We start from the raw sequence: 22,821 nt of genomic DNA on the forward strand, positions 1-22,821 counted from the left end.
TATTTCTACTTATATTTAAGTCCATGGAAGGTGGGGACTGGTTTCTTTAATATTTTTCTGTTCTTCATATTGCAAGTCAAGTATCTTGTATGTTATTATATTTTGGTAGACTATATTTGAATAAAATATTTAAAAATGTTCAATAAGCAGAATGATTCCTTGTCCTATTGAAAATATATTCTGTCAGGATATGTTCTCAGATTCTTCTTAAGTCAGTGGGATGGGAGATGAATACCAATAACATAACTTGTATGGTATTAGTCATTGTGGTGCTTAAAATAATTTTATGTCTTTAATCTTACTTCACCCTTAATTATTTTGTCTTTGAGGGAAAAGAATTTGGTAATGCCCCTATCTTTAGTTATTTATATAATAGAAATAAAATTGGTTGATCAATTTTGCTATTGATGTCATTTCAACTTTAAATTTTAGGCCTTATTATTAAGTTGATTTTTTAAAGTAATAAATTAAAAAATGAACTTCCACAGGGATAATGTGAAAGAAAATGAAAAAGTTATTTGATATTATTTTCACAGTCTATTTGACTATATGATACTTAGCTCATCTGTTTACTCAGTGCATGTATATATGTATATATATTTATATAAACAGCACACAGGAGCGAAGAAAACTGGCTGGTGGGCCCCACAACTCCTGGAGAATTCTCCAGGCTCCATACTAAACCCATATCACCAGGAGGTCCCAGTTGGGTAGGTGCTGTCTCCCTGCCTTCTCCCGATGGAATCCTGGTGACCATGATCTTCTATAAACATGGCTCTGGTACGTGGGCAACAAAACTATTTTCCGAACAGTGTGGGGACCACCCCGGTTCCCAGGCAACCTCTGATTCCGCAAGTCACATCTGCCCCAGCACTATCTTACAGCACACAGTAGCAAAGAAAACCGGCTGGTGGGCTCCACAACTCCCAGAGAATTCTCTGGGCCCCGTACTGAGCCAATATCACCGGGAGGTCCCAGATGGGGTAGATGCTGTCTCCCCGCCTTCTCCCAATGTAATCCCAGTGACCATGAGCTTCTACAAACATGGCTCTGGTACACGGGCACCAGGACTATTTTTCAAACATTTCCTGATATGCAAAGTGATCAATGGAAAGTAAATGATCTAGCATTTGTCCCTGAAAAACAGGCTTGAATGGTGGTGGGAAAAACTGAGCAAAATATAATGCCCAACCGAAATGCATCTGGACTGTGCATTTAACTATGGTTATGCACAGTTAAATGCCACCCTGAGAGGGGAGGAGTGTCTGTCCCTCCACCTGTCCCCCCTTGTGGCAGCAGCACAGTGGTCTGCATCTTTTAGAGACTAATGAACAGCCAGGTATGAGACTGCATTGACGAGGCATGTGGGGCCTCGTGGGATGGGGGGTGGAATCTTCCCTGCTCCCTGCCACTACAATGCTCCAGGTTGCCACCCTCAAAGCCTCCTCCAGCGTCTGAATGACCATGATCCCAGAGGCACACAAACCAATCTTGGAACCTAGGGACTTTTGGCAGTAATCCTTCTAGGTTTATTACTAAAAGATTAGAAATCTAAATTAGCATGGCTGCTATTGTGGCCACACATCATATGCTCTTTATAATCAGCAATAGAAAACAAATTATCTAATGATGTCTTTTTGGCAGGTCTGAATTTTGGGGAAAATTCCAAATAATAATGTTGGATCTTTTGTCGTAATATTGAATGTGATCAACGTAGGAGAGATAGTAAAGTGGAAATCTGCCACACTGGAGGTGAGGGTGGGAGGGGCATATTCTGGGGTTCTTGGTGGTGGAAAATGTGCACTGGTGAAGGGACGGGTCTTTGATCATTGTATGACCGACTGAGACTTGAACTAAAAGGCTTTGTGATTGTTCTCACGGTGATTCAGGAAATAAACAAAAAATAAATAAATGCTTATATAACCAAAATGACTGTTTTTTTTTATGGTGCCTTTGCAAAAATTAAAAAAAAAAACACATCCCTCTGGGCATTGCCTCCAAACAGCGAGGGCAGCATTTAACCTCACCTCCTGGTTCAGAACTGTTGTACAGATCACAACTTATACAATCTAAAATGGCTAGTCAATGATGAATTCTATACTTTTTTTTGAGATTTTTTAATTTTTATAAAGTAGTTCACAATATTTGATTATATTTAACATAAACACCAATCCCATCACCACAACACCTTCCTACCACCACTTTTGGGATGTTTCCAACCCGAGCCTCAACCCCTGCCACAAAGCAGAACCTAAATAATTCATTTTGTATCGTTTGTTATGAATAAACTGCTGAAAGTGACCCAAAAAACTTTCCTTAGAGAAAAGTCTGTGAAGATTGTCATATTTCATCCTGGGCTAATTAAGGCCCGATAAGAGAGATTACTAACATGTTGTCGAAGGTTGAGCCTTGTGTACTTACATATTATATATATGTATATTTATATAATATATACATATTTATCTGTAAAAATATGTTTCCTTCTAAGATTTGTTGTCTTCTACTTTAAACTCCACCAGATATGTTGTGCTACTCTTGGAATATTAGTGATGTGAGGAATGATATCTTTTCAGGAGAAAATTCCCCTGTGGGTGAGGCCTGACCTGAGTGTGAGCATGGTGGCAATTGAGTTCTGGAGGTTTCCGGCTGCTGGAGCGTGGGTCCCTTGGAGCCATGAAGGACCTCACTCGATCTCTCCGGGGTGCTCTGAATGAAACAGTCTGGAGCAGGATCCGGTGGCATGGCTATGGCATGTGTCATTTTGTGCTTTCTTTTGGGAGAGGACAATGAGTCTCTGGTACATAGCTATTGATGAGATAATCTGGCACCAGCCAGAGTTGGTTATGGGTCTGACTGCCAAGTTGTGGGAAACAGGGCATGACAGGGGGAGGGGCAGGTCAGGGGGGATGACACCCGTTCCCAGTTCCTTTGAACCCAGTGTTTTCAGTCACAGGTCCCTCCTGCATACCTGGGTTTTCTGCGGATTTACTCATGGGTGAGACAAACTCTATTCTTTTAAAACAGTGTTTTGGGGCTGGAGCGATAGCACAGCAGGTAGGGCGTTTGCCTTGCATACGGCTGAACCAGGTTTGATTCCCAGCATCCCATATGGTACCCTGAGCACTGCCGGGAGTAATTCCTGAGTGCAGAGCCAGGAGTGACCCCATGTGCATCACTAGGTGTGACCCAAAAAAGATAAATGAATAAATAAATAAATAAATCTCGTTTGGAATTTTGGGACAACAGCGACATCGGTCAGGCAAAACCATCAATTGAATATGATGTGGTCATTTTTGTTGTGGAACCACTCACCGGGAGACTCCCATGTCCAATGTTTAGATTTGGCCTTCTGGAACTGTGAGTTATCGTGGATGATCTTGGTCGACATGATGAACTCAGACAGTCTCTCACCCTGTTCATTCCATTCTAGGCCATGGGTCCCGATGTAGAGTTCTTTGGCTGATCTTCTCGGTCCTATGTTGGCATTAAAATCACCGACGATGATCTTGTAGAAGGTGTGGTCTTCTTTATAGAACTTTTCCAGCTCCATGTGGAACTTCTCGATTTCTCCTTTATCATAATTGGATGTTGGTGCATAGACAACAAAGATAAAAACTGCCAGCAGTGAATCACATCTATTCAAGTATAATCATCTGATTCAGATTGTTAGGCATTCGAATGAATCAATGGTCATGGTCAAGTTCATGTTGACAAGGACAACGACACCACCGACCACCACCGACGCCTCTTTTGTCGCATGTTCTGAAGAACATGTTTCCTTCTCCAGTGTCGAAAATGGTGTGATGTGATTGATGCCTTCTCGTCTCAGTCAGATCAATGATGTCGTACTTGATCTTTCACGCTTGTACCATCAGGTCCTCATTGGATGCGTCTTACCCCAGTGTATGTGCATTGAGAGTACAGACAGTCATTTTTTTCTTTCTTCATTTTGGCAGCATAGTTCAGCCTTGAGATTTTATCGGCCTCTCCTTCCTCATCCTTCTTAACGATGGCATATTCGTGGCTCTTTAAGGGACAGGGGAATGAGACCTATTGTATTTACTAGTTTTGGCATATTGAATAAGCCACAGATAGCTTGTCAGGCTCTGCTGTGCAGGCGGGATATTTTCGGTAGCTTGCCAGGCTCTCCGAGAGGGATAGAGAATTTTAGGGCGACCTCTAATGACCCTTGCAGGTGTTCCCATAGCTCAAACCATATTTGAATCCTATGAAATATGGTGTGGTAATCTTGGAAGATCGGTATTAAGTGTCTTATGATGTGTTGCAAAGTGACCGTGCAGTCCGGAAAGCATCCTGGAGCATGGTAGCAACTGGGTAGTGGAGGTAGTAGAAGTAGTGGAGGTAGTAGGGATAGTGGAGGTCTGCCAGTGAGGTATTTATCTGGTACCAGTAGGGTGGGTCTTCTGTGTGTAATCCCTGGGTCCCGGAGGTTGGTGGAAGCAGACAGGGAAGGGTAAGGTGGAGCTCCTGGTTTTAATCCCTTGGTCTCCGGAAATTGGTGGGAGCAGGCAGTGGATCTCTGTTCCTGGGTTCGTTGAGCCTGGAGTCCAAAGTCACACATTTTCGCTTACCTGGTTCTTTTGGGGCTTCACTCGTGAGTGAGTCTCAGCCTGAGTGTCTGAAAAGCGTCCTGGAGCATGGCGATGGCTAGGTAGTGGAGGTAGTGGAGGTAGTGGATTCGGTAGAGACGGAAGCAGTCACCAAAGCCCTAGCCAAACGGGGCGTTCAAACTCAATACATCAGGAACCTCCATGAGCTGTATTATGGATTCACTACCAGGATCTCACCATTCTACAAAGAAGTAGTCAGCCATGTCAAGAGAGGGGTTCTGCAGGGAGATACCATTTCACTGAAACTCTTCAGTGCCACCCTCAAGAATGTCATGCAATGACTGGAATGGGAAGGAATGGGAGTGAAGATAGATGGTCGGCAACTACAGCACCTCCACTTGGCTGATGACATTGTTCAAATAACAGCAAACATTAGCCAAGCAGCACAAATGCTGGCCAACTTCGACCATGAGTGTGATAAGGTCGAACTACAGCTGAATCTCACGAAGACAATGTTTATGAGAAATGGTCTCATTCCTGACATTCTATTTGCTCTCAATGGAACGAACATCTCCAAACACAACAGTTATGTGTACCTAGGTTGAAAAGTCAGCATAAGGAATGACCTGGCACCTGAGTTGCACAGGAGGAAGAGAGTGGCTTGGAACACCTTCAAGAGTGTTGAAGAAATAGCTAAGCGGATGAAGAACCTCTGGCTCTGGGAACATCTCTTCGATTCCACTGTTCTTCCTGCATTAACATATGCCTCAGAGACCTGGGCCCTACAAAAACAGGATGAGAATGCTATTCGGGTCTCCCAAAGAGGAATGGAAAGAGCTATGCTTGGAGTATCACGCTTCACTCAAATGAGAGAAAGAATCCAGAGTTCCGACCTCCATTGATGGTCAAAAATCAGGGATGCTGTCTTGTTTGCCAAGGCATTGAAAATCTAATGGTCTGGACACGTAATGAGATTTGGAGACGACTGCTGAACTCATGCTGTTACCGACTGGATTCCACATGACGTCAAAAGAACACGTGGCCGCCCACCTACGAGATGGTCTGACATCTTCGTCAAGACCCTGAGCCATTGGTTTGAGGCTTTTCGTGTGCCTAGAATGAGCAGACGTCATTGGGCTACACTAGCACACAAAGAAGGACAAATGGAGACATTACTGGTCCCCACTCGAGCTAATCGATGAGTGACAGGATGTCAATTGATCAAGTGATTAAATAAATAAATAAAACAGTGTTTTGTTTCTGTACAGTTAGGCATATATCTAGGAAGTATAAACAGATTTAATAGCCTCTGCTAAGTATAGGGCTCATAAGTAATTGGTTATGAAATGACACTAGGGTGGGGAAAGGGAAAGATGGAATTTAGCAGAACTTTATTAGAATTATCTCAATTTTATTGTAAGAAAATGAAATCTTATATTTTCTTAGAAAAAAAAGCTCAAGGAAAGGTTAGAAAGTGAGGAAAACCATGTTTCCCTTCCATGTTCTACATGTCAAAGCAGGGATAAAGAGGCCTGGGTAGCAGGTCTATGAAAGAGCATGTATGGCTTGGCTAAGACATAAAGGAAATACGACTGTTGCCAAGTGAATAAACATGTACCTGTTTGGCTCTGGTCACAAAGAGAAAGACAGAGCTGTTAGATGTCCATGAGGAAGTGCCAAGGACGATGCCAGAAATATCAGTCATATGCAGAAAGGACCTTGGACTGAATCCTTTTTTCAGCTTATTACCCTGATATCTTTTTTATTTTTTACATTTTATTTATTTATTGGGCTGGACTGGAGCGATAGCACAACGGTAGGGCATTTGCCTTGCACGCAGCCAACATGGCTGACCCGAGTTCGATTCCTCTGCCCCTCTCGGAGAGCCCGGCAAGCTACCGAGAGTATCTCGCCTGCACGGCAGAGCCTGGCAAGCTACCCGTGATGTACTCGATATGCCAAACACAGTAACAAGTCTCATGATGGAGACGTTACTGGGCCCGCTCGAGCAAATCGATGAACAACAGGAGGACCGTGACCGTGATTTATTTATTTATTTTTTGCTTTTTGGGTCACACCCGGCGATGCTCAGGGGTTACTCCTGGCTTTGCACTCAGGAATCACTCTTGGCGGTGCTCAGGGGACCATATGGGATGCTGGGAATATAACCCGGGTCAGCCGGGTGCAAGGCAAACGGCCTACCCGCTGTGCTATTGCTCCAGCCCCTACACTGCTATCTTGAATTTCTCCCCATCTATAGAATTTAATGTGGGTGGGATTAGTATTTTGTTCACTCATTGACATGTGCTTGATTAGGCATTTCTCAAACTGCAAGCAGCAAGCAGTACAACACTAACGTCATTAAATCGTCCTATTGGCTTCACCTATATTGCCTCCTTTAAATCAATTCTTAAATTGTTCCATGCGACCTAAGAGGAGAATGTTGTCATTGACTTAAAAGAGAAGTTGGATGTTTCTTTTATGTCTTTTGCTCCATGGAAGTCATGAATTTCATTTAGACTTGACTATATTTTCTAGTTGCAAATCACAGTGAGTGAACGTTGGTCTTGAATGAATAACTTTCTTCATTAGTGAGTGTCCTCCTTTCTTCTTCCACTCACTGGTGCTTGTTTTGTTTTCTTTACCCCTGCTGATTTTCTTGATCTGTTGTGCCCCCCTCCTTATTTATTTTGGGTTTACATCATGTATCAGTAACCTGCTGTTTCCCCAGGCCCTCAGACCTCATTTATTGTGTGTTGCTGTCCTCCAATCAGGGTTTCATCAGAAGCACACACTGCTCACTAGGGTTCTTATTTAATGGGCTACAATCAAGGATATTAAGAGAGATCTATTCTGCAATTACTTTTGCATATTTTCCTTTTGTTTCTTAAAGGGGAAATACCTTCACAGAAAAAGAAGGGGGGAGTCTGTGTTATACCCATTCCTGGCTTATTATTCTGTTAAAATCAAGTGTGGGGAGCTAGAGCAATAGCACAGCAGGTAGGGCGTTTGCCTCGTATGAGACCAAGCCAAGTTTGATTCCCAGCATCCCATATGGTCCCACAGCCCCTCCAGGAGTAATTCCTGAGTGCAGAGCCAGGAATAACCCCACTAAGTCAGGTTAGTGTTGGCTTAGTGTGGACTAACATATGTAATTTTGCAAACTTGAATGAAAATTGTAAGTGAAGAAAAGATGCTTTCTGTTATGACTGATTTTTTTTTCCTGCTTTTTGGGTCATACCCGGCAATGTTCAGGGGTTATTCCTGGCTTTGCACTCAGGAATCACTCCTGGCGTTGCTCGGGGGACCAGATGGGATGCTGGGAATTGAACCCGGTCGGCCACATGCAAGGCAAACACCCTACCTGCTGTGCTATTGCTCCAGCCCCTGTTATGATTGATTTAATTGGTACCGAAGAAATATAATAAATAAAAGGTGCTGCTCAGGTCACTCAAGGCCTCAGGAAACTCAGCTCTGAAGGAGAGCTTATCTGGTCCTCTTCTCTTTCTATTCCCCCCCTTTTTTTGCATATTTATATTTAGATCTTTGCATATGCAAGTTCAAAGGTGAAATCTTTGCTCTCAAGGGGTAAACAGAAGTAAACAATTCAAATGCAGAGTGTGATCAAAATTGTATTATATAAACTGCAATAGGGACCTTGGACCTTTTATTTTTTGATGCTTTTTTGACTTTTGGGGACCTGACTGACCCTGGAAAGATTATTTTATTCAGAGCTAGTCAATTTCTAAATATAGTGAAAAATTTTAAAAATGTAAAAATAATTACCCAGCTAGAGAGCTATCCAAATTCTCTGTTTATACTTAGGGCCAATATCCCTCTGCCCTAATCACCACAGGGTTAGATATCAGGCAAATAGAAATTACTCTTTATTCAGAAAATGTTGCCATAATTAAAGCTAGCCAACCCTGAGCCTCCTTGCCTTGCCTTGGCTTGTCTTTTCTTCATAAATCATAATAAAGATTATTGAGCTCGTTTTCTTTTCAGTCTCTGCTTCTATCTGGTTCTTCGCCTGTAGCACTGCAATGGCAAAACCTGCCTCCTCACTTTGAGAACTGTGATCATAGCAAAGTCTCTTTTTAATGCAATCATTCAAGAAATGTTAGCCTCACTCTACCTGTGAAAATAAAACCTCTATTAAAATAAAGGGCTATTCTGGTCTGGAAGTTTGGAAAAGGTACCTCATAGAAAACAAAGCTCTAAAAAGACTCTCAGGTGACTCTGATGCTTTAATGGAGACACGAGAGAGGGATAAAATGAAGATACTGACAGAGAACACCACATATGAAAGAAAGGGTGTTTTTTTTTCGGAGGAGTGAGTACTCAGGGTGACACCGTGTGGATGAGGGCGGAGGCATATATGATGATGATGGAATAATTGATTATAGACTGTAAAGCATCTTGTCAGGCTTGAAAAAGAGCTTTATTTTATTCCAGATTAATTTGCCTTAAGAAAAGCTGTTTCTTTTGAGATAAAACCCATCTCAGTTCAACAATGCCTACTTCAAAGCCAAAAATATTTCACAGCTAAAAGAGCTACTAAATATCTTGACAAATGTCTTTGAATTTTTATAATTGTTTACATTTAGTATTATAGTATAGGGTGTCAACTTTAGAAAAAGAAAAAACGGTGAATAGTGATCATGGTTTACCAATAGGAAAGAATTAGCAACTGATTATTTTATTTCTTCTCACTGTTGACTTATCCTTATTAAGCCCTTTTTCATTTGTACATAAAATAACATGCTGGATTATTCACCCCACTGTTGAAAAATTTATCTTATTTCTTCTATTTGCTGAATTTCAAACTAATGAGATTTGACTGTTATACAACTGTTACTTTTGTTCATACAGCTTTACAATTACCAGAACTAGACTTAGAGAACAAGGGCTGGTATATTATTCCTTAATATTTGATACATTTTCATTCTCTGCTCACTTGTATTTATTCTTCCCCAATTAAGTTTCCTTTCTTCAGCTATGGCATATTGAATAAGTAACAATAACAAAAAAAATCCTAATAAAATTACTTAAAGTGGGATGTTAGCTATTAATAATGCAAATGTTTTCTTTATGAGATATAAGGAATGGGTCACTTTCTGACTTAGATTGGAATAAGTTATTATAGTTAAAAGTCCCCCTCTACTGCTTTGTTGTATGTATGGGCATCCCTGCTTAAGTGAAAAAGTTCATAGATCCTGGAATAGTGGCTGAGAACAGCAAAGACTTCTAGGATTCCCTGAGCAAAAGTTTCTTTGAGGAATTTTGACCATTTGTTAATTGTGGAGTAACCAGATATCCATCTTCTTTGAAAGTTTCTGTTTATCTTATTTCAACCCTTTCTTGAGAGTTGTGTATTTTCTCATTGCAGTCCCCAGCTCTGTGAATACTTCATGCTTTTCATGTGGTGTAGCTGCTAACTCTTCAGCAAAGTCGAAATTTAGCTAAATAAAGAATTCTTCACAATGTCACAAAGTACTCGAAGAACAAGACTGTGTTTTGAGATTCAGTTGTATCTGTATACCTTATCTGGTACACAGTGTACTATGTAAAATGTAGTTGTATGTTGGCAATGGGGTTGATCATCTAGGTAGTCAGGGTTCTTGTAGAAATCCTATAGACCTTTGTGACTTGAGTGATAGTCTCAGGTAGTGAATGAAGCCTTAAACCTAGGATTGTCCAACATCATGATCATTATTTATTTTGGGAAAAATAATTTGAATTATTAGCTTCTCACACTATTTGGATTCTGATTTTAATGCAGAAAACAGTAGCATAGGCCAGGTCTTGGAGGCACAGAACAGGAAAATAACTGTAGCACTGTCTTCCCGTTGTTCATCAATTTGCTCAAGTGGGCATCAATAATGTCTCACAACAAATTGTGAGACTTGTTGTTACTGTTTTGGCATATCAGATACATCACAGGTAGCTTGTCAGGCTTTGCCGTCCGGGCAAGATACTCTTAGTAGCTTCCTGGTCTCTCCAAAAGGGGCAGAGGAATTGAACCCAGGTTGGCTGCATGCAAGACAAATGCCCTACCCACTGTGCTATCACTTCAGCCTCTGTGCTATCGCTCCAGTAAGATAGCTATAGAGGATTAAAATTTAGTGTGCAGGGATAGAAACATCAAGATAAGAATGCTAGGAGATGAGGGTACAGAGATAACTATTACCATCAACAACGCATTGCCAGCTTTCTGAGTGGGTTCCTAGAGAGTCTGCCCAGATGTCTTGGTTTCATAGTCTCTTTATTTTTCAATATTTGTGCTTCTGTTGTTGATTCTAGACTCTGGCCCTGTGACGTCCTGTGTACAAAGTCCTGCTGCCGGCCTCGCACTGGTTCCACGCTGTCCAGAGTTCATGAAGGCTCACTAGTTAGTTGCTGGAGCTCTGCTAGTTTTCAATGCTCTTTGCTTTTATTGACTTTTCCTTTGTTCTCCATCCATGAGTGGGAACTGATGCTTTTCCTACTGTTTGCCCAGGTAGAAGTGTGGGATCAAAGAGGAAGCTATTTGTCCTGTGCCCTTGTAAAAATTATTTACATCCTGAGTTATTCCCTGCTGCCTGAGTGGGTTCTTCCCATGGAGAAAGGAGGTTAAGGGTCATGGATCAGGGATCTCTGGCATCTTGGTAGTGTGGTGTAGAGGTGTGGTATATGTGTATATCTAAAGCACAGAGCAGTGTATGAACTCATGAGACTTAAACTACAACAATCAAACTTTAAAATATGCTTGTGAAGGAGGCAGGCTGGGGTCTGGGAGGAAACTTGGAGACACTGGTGGATGGAAGTTGACACTGGTTTTCCTCACCTACTTCAAAATTTTACTTTTGTTTTTTTCAAAGCCTTGCATAATAGCGTGAAAATAATGGGTACTCAAGCAACTGGTCATTTAAAGAAATGAAATATGAACGAGATTGAATTGTGATGGAGCTAAATAAGTGATTTATTTCACATTTTATCTTGAATGTATGTTATGGCCATATGAAGGGTATTTTTTCCTGTTCCTTCAGGTGTTTAATTATGGCTTTAATGATGGTCTTGAATAGATATTTCAAGATGTTATCACCCTACATATTAAGAATGCATTTTGAGAGCATGTAGAAAACTTGCTTAGCAAATTACTGAATTTGTACATCTTTTTTCCCCCCAAATAGTATTTCTCAGAAAACATTTCAAGAGTTAAACCAGAATCTACCTCATATACTCATCTGGTTTTGATTAACAATGTCTTACATGGTGCCATTTTATTTCCTTGGTGTATTTACCACTTACTACATTGCATATTATTGTTTGTTTTGCCTTTTCACTGCACTAGTAAGTTCTGTGAGACAATGTGACCATTTTTTAGAGACACTAAAACAAATTAGCACAAATCTGATGCCATGCAGTCTCCTGGGGCCACCAGAAGAGAAAGTGAGCTCAGAGTCAGGAGTAAGCCCTGAACGCTGCCTGGTGTGTCCTGTTCAAAACCAAAAACAATAAAAATTTGCTCTCACCTACATTAGCAGACACAAATACAAAATCAAGCTGCTGTTAAGGTAATTTCCTCCGAAAACTCTACGGAAGAAGTCTTGTCTCTGGTGGCTTTGGGTGGCTGTTGCTGGTCCTTGGCATTGCAAGTCCAGCACATGCAATACCCTAATCTTAGTACCATGTTTATATTATTTTCTCTTTGTTTTTATGTTTTTCTGTTTCCTCTTTTTCTCTAGAGATTTTAGCATTGGGTTTAGAAGCCATTCTATTCTTGGACAATCTTGTTCAGCTCCAAAAAGAACTTTCTTTTTTTCTTTGCCCAAATAAATAGAAATTTATTAAATCCTGGATGGGTTAATCTTTTGGAGAGTTCTTATTCCAACCACTCAAGGATAGAAATTGTTATCCAAAAAATCACAGAATAGCTAAATAGGAAAAAAATACCCATTATTGTAAGAAGATAACTTATAGGTTTCTAGTCTTCCTGGCACAGATTGCATAAGCAGCTTTGGAAGAAAAGGGAAGGCATGGGGTCAAACTGAGTAGAATTTGACTGTCCTAATTTAAGAACTTTTCCAGCAAATATAGTACATGTTCATGAAAGGAAATGATAAGCATGTACACTTGAGAAACATAATAAGCATTCACAATTATACACTGCACATACAGAAAATGATGGGAAAATATTATTTGTGAAATTTAAACACTATTTATTCCTTTATTTTAAGTGCTATGCCTTTATTTTTATTTTCCAAAAACACTGAACCACTATCAAATAAAGGTATATTCTTTAGTATACATAGTTTTCCTGAAGATTTGATCTTCAAGCAAATGTGATGTTCACATGCAAAGGGTTCCATAGATTAATCAATCAGCTGTCTCTGCTGCTTAACCACCACTAACCAAGAATCTATTGAGAAAATATATATCCAATTTGTTGAGTTTGGAATTTCTTGATCATTTACAAGAACTATAAGCTGCTTTTGAAAAACTGGTGTTGGGTGTTTGCAAAATGAAAGACAAGAATCTTAAAGGATTGATTTATTTTTCTACTAAAGCATGATCACTTTCTATTTTTTTTTTTTGGTCTGGGGTGTATTTATTTTTTTAATTTAATTTTATTTTTATTAAGTTGTTCACAATAATTTATTACATTCCAAATTGGTGTCATTTTTAAAAGAATGGTTATAAGGAAATAGACCAGATGTTTCCACTGCTCGTTCCTTGCTGATCTGTCCTGTAGAGGTCCTTATCAGTGTCAAGGTGTTTGTAAAGTTTTGTTTTGATCCAGCCAAAGTCAGAAGAATACAACTATGTAACTGCTCCTAAAGGGAACTGTCACATCATCCTAACTATGAGCCTCAGGCTAGTATAGTTTGCACTCTTAACCCACAGTTTGGAGAAAAAAAACAAAGGTATAAAATTTCACATTTTATTTGTTTACAATGTTTACAATGTGTTAGTAAATGTTACAATCCTAGAATGTGAGATGATTCCTAGGAAATGTAGTGAACACTCAATAAATATTGAATGATATAAAGTGATGCCTTAGAAGTTATTCAGAGACAACATCCTTAAGGGAAAGCCAATTTAATGTTTGAAGTGCAAACTCTTCACCTCACTCTCTCCTTTTCCTGATGATTTGGTTCCCAATTAGGAAACCTGTGTGTGTGTGTGTGTGTGTGTGTGTGTGTGTGTGTGTGTGTGTATATATATATATATATCTCCAAGGGCCAACAACTGTAAATGTGAAGTGATATATGCAAAGAGCAAAAGGAAGCGGCCCTCATAGAGACGTCAGGTTTGCCTTCTCTATAAACTGCCTTTACCTGTGTTCAACTTTGCACTAGGCATAGTTAAGTAATCAGGACACAATGTGACTTCTGCCCAAGAACATCTTTCCTCTTGTTGAGAGTAACTTAGATCAAAGAATCTCAAATCTGGACATAGATTATGCTGTGTAGCAAGGACTAAAAGGAGATAAACTTAGAGAAAAGATGATAATGGAGGTGATCATTTAAGAAAATAAAGGACTTTAGCTGGTCCAAGAAGGGTGGTTATGGTTTAGCTATGTAAAGACTTTTATGAGGAGGGAAGGTGATAAGGAAAAGAATGTGGTTGGTACCCTAAGTAATGTATGCTCAATTATTGGTCTATGAAGGAGCAGGTCAATTGAGAGAGAGGGTATAATTGTACTATATGATGGAAAGTTACTTTAGAAATATGAAGTTAAAAAATATTGAGGATTCATTTTTTCCATTGGCTATTTTTTGTAGTTGAAAATAATTGACTTTTGAAATAAAATGTTTAAACTTTTTCTTTTACCTCTTTATTTGCTCTTTCCAACAATGAATAACTGAGGAAAGAAAAAATATTGTTAGCAAATGAATCCTACTATTTTGATTTTTTTTTGTAGAGTCTCCTGCTCCCATGCCTGGCTGTCCTTGCCAGGGTCCCTTGGAGGGGGGCGGGTTGAGTTTCCCTCCCCACCCTGATCAGAGCCCTGGCAGCTGAAGACCTCCAGAACCAGCCACAACCGTGCTGAGACCACTCTCCATGCGAATGCAGGTACCGGCAGAGGAACAAAGGCATGCGGGTCCCGGGGCTGAGATCTCCAAGCCTGCTCGGATCAGGGCTGAGCATCCTCCTCCCAGATCCTCCATCTTCCAGTAGGCGGGGGTCACACCCACCAACTGCCCCCCAGCACCATGTAATCCCATCAACGACCAAGACCCAGAGACTATAAAACCCAGCTCTGGCAAGCGCGTGGCCGTGAGTGCGCGAATAAGACATCTTATTATCTTACTCCTGCTTTCGACAACCTGGCAGGCTACCGAATGTAACCTCCTCACATGGCAGAGTCTGGCAAACTCCCAGTGACGTACCCAATATGCCAAATACCAGTAACAATGATGAGTCTCATTCTCCTAACCCTGAAAGAGCCTTGAATGTGGCACTTTCTAGAATCTCAGGGCTAGGACAAAGGAAACGTTACTGGTGCCTGCTCGAGGCAATCAACGAACAACAGGATGATCGTGATCATGATCGATTTTTTTATTTTATAATCATAGTGATTGAGAAATCTTCATTTGTTAACGTTTCAGCATTTTGGCCCTTTGAATAAAATGACAGATTATGTTTACTTCTTCTTTTTGGCAGCCTAGTTCGGCCTTGAGATTTTATCAGCCTCTCTTTCCTCATCCTTCTTAACATTGCCTTAGTGGTGGCTTTTTCTGGGTCAGGGGAATGAGACCCATTGTACTTACTGGTTTTGGCATGTCAAATATGCCATGGATAGCTTGCCAGGCTCTGCCGTGCAGGCGGGATATTCTCGGTATCTTGCCAGGCTCTCTGAGAGGGATAGAGGCTTTTAGGGCAGCCTCTAATTGCCCTTGAAGGTATTCCCATGATTAAAACCATATTTGAACCCTAACAAATATGGTGTGGTAATCTTGGAAGATGGGTATGTTGTGCCATGCGACTGGTCTGAAAAGTGTCCTGGAGCATGGCGGCAGCTGTGTAGTGGAGGTAGCGGAGGTCTGCTGATGAGGTATTTATCTGGCACCGGTAGGGTGGGTCTTCTGTGTGTAGTCCCTGGGTCCCAGAGGTTGGTGGAAGCAGACAGGGCAGGGTAGGGTGAGGCTTCTGGTTTTAATCTCTTGGTCTCCGGAGATTGGTGGGAGCAGGCAGAGGATCTCGGCTCACGGGTCCCATTGAGCCTGGAGTTCAAGGTCACAGAGTTCCACTTATCTGGTTCTGTGGGGCTTCACTAGTGTGTGAGTCTCGGCCCAAGCGTCTGGAAAGTGTCCTGGAGTGTGGCAGCGGCTAGGTAGTGGAGGTAGTGGAGGATCTCACCATTCTACGAGGAAGTGATCATCCATGTCAAGAAAGAGAGAGGTTCGGCGGGCGATACAGTTTCACCAAAACTCTTCAGTGCCACCCTTGAGAACATCATGTGACGACTGGAATGGGAAGAAATGGGAGTGAAGATAGATGGTCGGCAACTACAGTACCTCTGCTTCACTGATGACTTCGTTATAATAACACCAAACATTAGCCAAGCAGCACAAATGCTGGCCGACTTTGACTGTGAGTGTGAAAAGGTCGGACTCAAGCTGAATCTCACGAAGACAATGTTTATGAGAAATGGTCTTGTTCCTGATGTTCCATTTGCTCTCAACGGAATGAACATTTCTGAATGCAACAGTTATGTGTACCTAGGTCGAGAAGTCGGCATGATGAATGACCTGGCACCTGAGTTGCACAGGAGGAAGAGAGTGGCTTGGAACGCCTTCAAGAGCGTCAAAGAAATAGCTAAATGAATGAAGAACCTCCGGTGCTGGGCACATCTCTTCAATTCCACTGTTCTTCCTGCATTAACATATGCCTCAGAGACCTGGGCCCTACGAAAACAGGATGAAAATGCTATTCGGTTCTCCCAAAGAAGAATGGAAAGAGCTATGCTTGGAGTATCACGATTCACTCAAATGAGAGAAAGAATCCAGAGTTCCGACCTCTGTTGATGATCAAGAATCAGGGATGCTGTCTTATTTGCCAAGGCGTCGAAAATCAGATGGGCTGGACACGTAATGCAATTTGGAGATGACTGCTGGACTAGAGCCATTACCAACTGGATTCCACAGGACATCACAAGATCATGTGACCGCCCACCTACCAGATGGTCAGACTTCTTCATCAAGACCCTGAATGATCGGTTTGAGGTTCTTCGTGCTCCTAGAACGAGCAGACGTCATTGGACTACACTAGCATGCAACAGGGATGAATGGAGGCATTACTGGCGCCTGCTCGAGCAAATCGAGTAATGGGATGTCAAGTGATCAAGTGATTACATTTTCTTTTAAATTTATGAGCTTTTCTATTACTCTTGTGAATTTTTTCTCAAATGTTTATTTTATTAAATCCACTCATCTAGAGTTGCTTATTTCTTGTCATATTAGATTCAATTCCTTAAAATTATTTAATCATGACTGCTTCTAGTTTGGAGAAAGTTTTAGAAAGTTCTAATGTTCTTTAAAATGAATAATGTTGCAGATTTTTGTGTTTTGCTTGTAGTATTATATTTGAAATGAATTAAAAACTTAAGAAAATATATTCCCCATTTCCACCTTTCCATTTTTTTTGTTGTTGTGATGACCAGAGTTGCACACTTAGTTGTGCAACTAACAGAAACACTAATAGAAACTCGTATAATTAAGTCTCATATTCTTGCACATGCCAAAGGTTGCACACTTTTGTTGTAGTGCCAGAGATCCTCTATGCTAGTGTTGCCTGGACTGCAATCAACTTACCACTGGTTATGGGTCCTTATGACTGCAAATGAGGCACTCGTCACTCTACCACATCTCAAGTGATGGCATAAGTTTAATAGCACTTCTCTTTATCTAATACTGTGGAAGCTAGGTTTTTCAAATATCTATTAGTCATTGGAGCTGAAGAATAACTCAGTGGAATGTTCTGTGCAATGCCCAATATTGAGATTCAGTTGTTATTTCCAGTTCCTTAAACTTCAGAAAGAATATGAAATGGAAATACTCAAAGAATCACTCAAATAAGGGTAAAAGTACAAGAACCAATTGATATACTGCCTGGGAAATGATTGTATTAAGAATTAAGGTTAATGTTTGTATTGAAATTGAGTGCAAAGTGGCAAGTGAAAACAACAAGATAAAAAATATAGTTTTCACCTGTCAAGAGGAAAAACAAAATATATCTTTAATCAGCAGAGATGTATTTTTATTATTTTGGGGAGTCACGCCCGGCAGTGCTCAGGGGTTACTCCTGGCTCTGCATTCAGTAATTACTCCTGGCTTGCTCAGGGGACCATATGAAATGCTGGTGATCGAACCCAGGTCAGCTGTGTGCAAGGCCCTACTTGATGTACTATCACTCTGGCCCAAGGAGAGAAATATTTTTGACTAGCACTAATTTACTGACAAGAAATGTATGTTTTATTTTTTTGTATATAATAGTAATATATTTAAGATGCAGAAGCAGTCTTCACTTGTCCATTTATCATATTACTGGAGATAAGAAAATTATGATATTAATTTCTATATTGAATATTTTATATTGAAAAGAAGAGGACAAACAATAAGAGAGAGTGCTAATGGCCTATTAGATGTCAGTTTTCTCTCTTTTTCATTAAATGAACCCAACCAACATACCAACTGAAAAAGTAGATTTTTTGGGGCAGGAAAGATAACTCAGATCAAGGGCACATATCTCACATGCGCAAGATTCCAAATCTTGGGCACCAAGATGTACAGAATGTAAATCTGAAATACCTAGCATCTAGAGGGTGGCCCTGGTGACCTTCAGCCCTACTTGAGTCTGAGCTGTCACATTTCTGGGCCAAGTCCAGATTGTCTGAGCTCCTGGAGACTTCTAGAGCTGTCCTGCTAACCTTGGTCTGCCTATCTGTAGAAAATTTACCTTGTACTTCTTATCTGTAGAAAAATAAACCTGTGCATTTAATCCTTTTTTTTGCCAGTGATCAAACTGTGAACTGATATGCACAGGAGCACAGTAGCAGTTGCTTTTTAAATTTTGTGTTGATTGGTCAGAATTACTCTTTTAGTCTTCTGTTAATGATTAGACTATTTGATAATCTGGCTAAGGTCATAGAATATTTTGAGGGAGTTAGCATTTGAGCTTAAGTCAGGACCTTATACTCTTAGGTGCTAAAGTTTTCTTTTTCTAGCTGAAGATTTGAGGCTGGAGCTGAAATAGAGAATCTAGTGTTTCAAGATTTACTTTTTGAATTTCAGTTGTCACAGTGTTTCTTACAGTGCTAAGGGAAGCATGGAAAGAGCTTGCCTGAATACAGTGCTAAGGGAAGCATGGAAAGAGCTTGCCACAGCTTAAAAGTAGACTACATATCCTTTGGGAACAAAAAAAAAATCAGAAAATAAACTCAAATGAAAGAGGTAAGGAAGTCAGTCACATGAGTACCCTTTCTTAAGCACTACAAAAAATTTTGAAGAGTTTTTATTTTAAACAATGCTTATCTTTGCCTTTCTTCTTTACCTCTAAGACAGTTGCATTGTTTGGCAGATATTTTTGTTAAAGGTACAAGGGAAGAAGAAGAATGGTAGTTCAAAAGTTGACTGTCAGGTTACTATTTTCTAAGGCCATGACTTTAATGAAAAATGATGCTTGGTATCTGTCTTCCATACCACCGTCATTCCTCATTGGTGCCCTTAGCACACACCCTGAGAAGGGCTTAACCACATTATTACAACACTTCCCACTCATGTTTCTCTGCTGGTCCCTTGTTCACCTCATACTGTGGTGTGTATCTGTCTGTGTAGGATAACACTGTTTTGTCCTTCCTCAGGTAGCTTAGGTTTATCAGGTCACACCCATCTGGGGACACTGAACTTGTATTGTAAGCAATGTCCTTTCTGTGTGGACACAGGAAGACAGTTAATATTATGCTTTGTAACTTGGGAGTTGATTGACTCTGAATAATATTTACTCCTGGACATCTGATTTCTTGACTCAGTTGCCATTAGTTCCTAGCACCCCAAAGGCAGGGTCCCGACGAGGGACTGAATGGACCCAGGGCAAGCTGTGAGCTACCCTGGCATCGAAATGGGCCAGGCCAAAGCACCACGATACTCAACTATAAGTTGAGGGCATGATCATGGACAAATACTGTCATGATCCAAAAGTAAGTAACGATGAAACCAGGACCCTGCTGGAGCTAGGAAGATTAACTTGGCCTGAGGACTGCGGAATGTATAGTGAGATGTTAAGATTTTACAGCTGGCGTCCCTTGGGCGGGCTTGAGCTACCAGTTAAAGGTAAGAATAGCGTTCGGTGTATCCTCACTCTAGAAAGTGAGTATGATTTTTAGTTTTCTAAGAATTAGAATTCTACCAGCAATCCCCCACTAAGATGGGACAGATTCTGGGCCTTCCCAAGATCTTTCATAGTTTCTCAAGTCATACTGAACAGGCCAAGACGTTTATGAATTTGATTGTCTCTTCCGCAAAACAGGGAACCCAGAACTCTACTTTTCCAGAGACCAGCTCTGGCTTTAAAGTAGTTTATGAAGTAAGCCCATGGTTCCTGGATAAAGGGACTCTAGAAACCAAGATTTGGAAAAAAGTTAAGAAAAATGTCTATAAGGCACCTAAGGGACTAAGATCCCCCTGGAATTCTGGTTTACATGGGAGATTGTTGATTCTATTCTCCTGTTTTGGAAAAGCACAGTTGAGGAAGAGGAGAATATTAGGGATAATATGGCCTCAGCTCCTCCCATACCTAAATCTCAAAAGGGTTTTCATAGTGAAAATATTTCTGAGGATGATGAATATAGCTCCACTTCCAGTGCATCAGATGAAAGTGATGCAGATTTTGAGACTGCTGGAACTCCCTCAGATTCTGAGTCCGAGAGTAGCTCAGATGAGCAGCCCCCACACCATTTGGGACATGCTCCTAATCACCCAGTCCAGGTTGGGAAGCAGTGGCCTCCATCTTATCGAAGGTTAAAAATGGATTCTCTCAGGCATTTCAAAAAGGCCTGTGCTTCATATGGGCCTACAACTCCATACTGTAGGGAGTATCTTACAGACTGGAGTAAAAAGGCTTACTGGGTACCTCAATATTTTCTCATGGTTGCTAAAGTGTGTTTAAGCCCTTCTCAGTACTTGCAGTGGAGGATGTGGTTCAGTGATGAGGCCAAGACAAAGCTTCAGGGCCTAGGTCATGCTGGACGAAAATTTTCAGGGATTAAATTGACTTATGAGATGTTCCCAGTGTTGCTACAAATTAAATTCTGGCACTGTAGGTGCTACTCTTAGGGAGAAGCAGTTTGACCTTTAAGAGAACACTGCCACTTTAAGCCCACACCTCTCCAAATTCAGTGGATATATGACATGGTAAATCAAAAACAAAAAAAAAGAGGTATTTTCCCACATGAATGTAGCAGGGAAACTCCTCATTCGAGGAAAAGGCTATGCTTTTTCTCAACTAATGAGACTGCTTTGTATTTGGAATTGTTCCTCTGTTTCAAATTTTGTGTTTTTGTAAAAAGAAAAAGGGGGAGATGTAGGATAACACTGTTTTGTCTTTCCTCAGGTAGGTTAGGTTTATCACGTCACACCCATCTAAGGACACTGAACTTGTATTGTAAGCAATGTCCTTTCTGTATGGACACAGGAAGACAGTTAATATTATGCTTTGTAACTTGGGAGTTGATTGACTCTGAATAATATTTACTCCTGGGCATCTGATTTCTTGACTCAGTTGCCGTTAGTTCCTAGCACCCCAAAAGCAGGGTCCCAATGAGGGACTGAATGGACCCAGGGCAAGCTGTGAGCTACCCTGGCATTGAAATGGGCCAGGCAAAAGCGCCACGATACTCAACTATAAGTTGAGGGCATGATCATGGACAAATGCTGTCATGATCCAAAAGTAAGTAATGACAAGACTAGGACCCTGCTGGAGCTAGGAAGATTAACCTGGCCTGAGGACTGCGGAATGTATAGTGAGATGTTCTCAGGAAGAACCAAACTAAGTTTATATCTCTTACTGTGCTCATACAGAATGACATTGCTAGAAATATTAGAAGTAGATTTATTATAACTATTTAAGTAGATTACTAACTGAGGGAAAAACACACCCTTTTTGGGATCCCACCCTTGAGCGAATCTCCTAGTAATCTGGAGTAATCTCTTTAGGTGTGATTTTATCCTTGAGTTAATCTCCTGGAGGAGTGGTCTTACCTCTCTTTGTTGATTCGTCAATATTCAACCCACCTTTATGTCACTGCCTTACGTGATTGCTATATAAACTAAGATTGTAAGCTCGGGGAACGGAGAGTCAGAGTGAGAGGGGCTCAAGCTTGAGAGAAAGAATAGCAGTCCTGATCCAAGCCACACACAGTGCTCAAGAGCACTGAATGCAGGCGATGAGAAAGAGCCATCCAGTGAGCCCGTGAACACACAACCTTCGGCGTGCTAAGATTTTAAAGCCTGAAAGCCCCTTTGCAAAATAAATAGAAACCTGTTGCCATCCCTTAAAAAAAATTCCCAGCAAATACTTTTTTCACAGTCCTTGGACTGTCTTTATATTCTGGTTATTGTTTCTTTGGGGGTGCAGAGACTTCTTCATTTAATGTAGCCCATTTTTTTTTATCATTGCTTCCACTCGCTTGGTCAGTGGCGATTCACCCTAATGACACCTCTAGTTTCAATGTTATGGAGAGTTCTTCCAATATTTTTCTCTATGTATCTAATGGATTCCAGTGTAATATAAAGGTTATCTGATAAAAGGTTAGTATACAAACTATATAGAACACTGTTAGAACTCTACAAGAAAAAGACATCTAACCTCATCAAAATTTGGGGAGAAGAAAGAGCAAAAATTTCAAATACAAATTGCCCAAAGGCATATAAAAATGCTCTGTGTCACTAATAATCAGGGAAATATAAGTCAAAACAACAGTGAAATACCACCTTATACCAGAGAGACTGGCATTCATCAAAAAGAGCAGAAAACCAGTGTTGTTGAGGACGTGGGGGAAGGGGACCCTCATTCACTGTTGGTGGAAATATCAACTGGTTCAGCCTTTTTAAAAATCAATTTGTTCATTACTCAAAAAAAAAAAAAAACAAACGAACAAAAAACCTTACAATTGAGCTTTCATACAGCCCAGCAATCCCACTCCTTGAAATATACACAAGGATCAATGCATAATGCACAATGCAGAAAAGACATTTATACTCCTATA

Source organism: Sorex fumeus, unplaced genomic scaffold (genome assembly GCF_029834395.1).
Source record: "Sorex fumeus unplaced genomic scaffold, SorFum_2.1 ptg000061l, whole genome shotgun sequence".
Classification (NCBI taxonomy): domain Eukaryota; kingdom Metazoa; phylum Chordata; class Mammalia; order Eulipotyphla; family Soricidae; genus Sorex; species Sorex fumeus.